The sequence below is a fragment of the Myodes glareolus genome, chromosome 2, assembly GCF_982192425.1.
Source record: "Myodes glareolus chromosome 2, mMyoGla1.1, whole genome shotgun sequence".
Taxonomy (NCBI): Eukaryota; Metazoa; Chordata; class Mammalia; order Rodentia; family Cricetidae; genus Myodes; species Myodes glareolus.
The window spans coordinates 110,303,871-110,306,582 of NC_142027.1; positions in this window are offsets into that span (position 1 = coordinate 110,303,871).

A 2,712-nucleotide genomic window follows, 5' to 3' on the forward strand; every position below is an offset into this window, starting at 1 on the left:
ACTTCTGGGTCTGTCTGTGAGAGTCTAGACAGGTTTGACTGAGGAAGAAAGACTTGCCATTAATGTGTTGGACGCCACGCTAGAGGCTAGGGTCTCAGACTGATTAAAAGAAGAAAGTAAATCATCTCGTTCTGCTTCCTGGTGGCAGATGGCAATGGGATCAGCTGCCTGGCACTCTCGTGGCTATGACATCCCCACCATGATGAGCTGTTCCCTTCCTTAAGATGCTTCTGTCAGGTTTGTAGACAGCAACAAGCACAGTAACTATTACCGGCTCAGTGGCCCAGGCGTTGAAATCGCAGGTGGGAGCCACCCCTATCCGTTGGTATTGTGAGCACTGAGGCACCAGTGTGTGGCATGGATGATGGCGGTGCCGCAGGAAACAGGTGAAGACGATGTCAGGTGCCAGAGGGCTTTGGAACCCCTCACACTGTGTCACGGTCCCCCTGCCTGTGCGCATGGGCATGCTATTCCTAGAGTGTCTACCTAAGAGCTAGTCACAGCTACCCAGTGCATCTGCCTTGCAGGCGGAAGGCACAAAGATAATGCAGGCTTCTTGCTCAGCTTTTGTCCCTTCAAATTCAGAAGAAGATGAGGAGGAAGAGCAGAAGTCATCCAAGGATCTCCAGTCACAGCCCAAAGTGTGTAGTCACCTTCATTTCTAGGAACAGCAGACCCTTGAAGACAGACCACCCCGTGAGGAGTCGTCTCATGGGACAGTAAGGATTTCTTCAGGCCACCCTGAAAACCAGAGCAGAGACGACGAGAAACCAAGCCACGCCCTGACCAGTAGCACTGAGTTATTGTTTGTATTGGCTAAACTGTTTACGATCCTGCAGATGGAACCAGGGTCTTGTGTACGCCAGGCAGGTGTCCTACCACTGAACCACACTGCCAGCTTGAGTGTGATTTTTGAGCATAGCCCTTGCATTCAGGCATGGTGGCTTAGGCCTGTAAAGCCAACACTGTCAGGATGGAGTCACCGGGATCAGGAGTTCAAGATCATCAGCTAGACAGTTGTTTGAAGCCAGCCTGGACTAGATGAGATACTGTCTCAAAGCTAATGGGGTCAGAGCTGTGGGTCCATTGGGAGAGAGCTTGCTGAGCACACTTCGAGCCCTAGGTTTTGCTCTGCCTGCTCCAGTATCCTTGGGAGCTGTGGGAAAGTCCTGAGTAAGCCCATGGGAAAGAGCACACCATCTACTAAGACACAGGCTGGTGAATGCCAGCCAAAGGCACATCCAGACAGAAACAAACTGCTTGCTGCTAGCAGGACTCACATGATAGAGAACAAATCTGCTTGCACTTTCTCCCCAGAACAGTGCAGAGAGGTGGTTAACTGTACCGCGCTTTGCTCTGCCCTCTGCTCTTCATCTGTAGAAAAGCAGGTTCTGAAATAAACGCTGGGCTGTTAAGTATTGGCCAACAGACCTCCCGGATCTATCTTGTGTCTCTGTCTCGATTTCTTTCATCTGCCATTTCCTCAATCCTCGTGCCCCACTCCAGGTACCCCGGTTGACTCATCGGCAGGCTCTGTCAAGGTTTAATGCCCAGCTCTGCATGAACCGCATGGCTCACACCCCTAACCCCAGCACTTGGAGGTGGAGGCAGGAAGATTAGGAGTTCAAGGTCATCCTTGGCTATCTAAGGAGTTTGAGGCTATCCTGGTCATGTGGCAAACCCTGTCTTAACTCTTCCAGAAGAAAATAATATGAGTAATACACCACTCTTCCCTCTGTGGCAGGGGCAGAGCTGCAGCCAGGGAGCTGCTGTGGAGAAGCTTTTTCATTTAGGGATGTCTGGAGGGAAGATGTTGGCTGAGTCTGTCTAGACCATTGGTCCTCAACCACCTTCCAGATGCTGCAACCCTTAACCCAGTTTCTCATGCTGTGGTGACTCCCAACCATGAAAGTATTTTCACGGCTATTTCATAATTGTAATCTTGCTACTGTTATAAGTAAACAGTAAATACGTAAATAAGTGGTATTTCTGATGTTCTTAGGCGACCTCTGTGAAAGGGTCATTCAATCCCTAAAGGGTTGCGACCCACAGGTTGAGAACTGCTGGTCTAGATGGCTACCTTCTGGGCTTCTCTTTCTTCAAAGGCGTGAAGGCCCTGCCCACCCTGCAACTGAGCGCTCCAGCCACAAAAACACAACATGTGGCCTGGGTATCACGAGGAGAGGAAGTGACAGCGCTACCTATTCACATCCTAGTGACCCCATTCCTAACTCCATCATCACAGCCCCACACCCCTCTCTCCAACCCTGAGCAGAGGCACTGGTAATTTGGCTGTGGTATCCCATTGAAGATAGAAGGGGAGATTGTAGCCCAGCTCTGCTGCATACTTTTTAAGGGTGCCTCGAGCAGAGGGGCTTTGTGTGGTGACTGCTTCTAGCTGGAAAGAACCATCAGCCAGGTAGTAGTGGCACAAGCCTTTGATCCCAGCACTCGGGAGGCAGAGGCAGGCAGATCTCTGTGAGTTCGAGGCCAGCCCCCTCCCCAAAAGAAAGAACCATCCGGCTCCAAGCTTAATGGAGGGGTATGGAGAGCAGTATCGGGACAGCAGTTGTGAGTTTAAACAGGCATAGCCCTAGGTAATATGGAACAAGAAAACGAGGGCAGGAACTGCAGAGAGGCCATGCTGGTGACCCAGTCCTGGTCAGACTCCCTGCCCCATCAAGGGTCCCCTGGAGTCACCTTCTCAGAGCC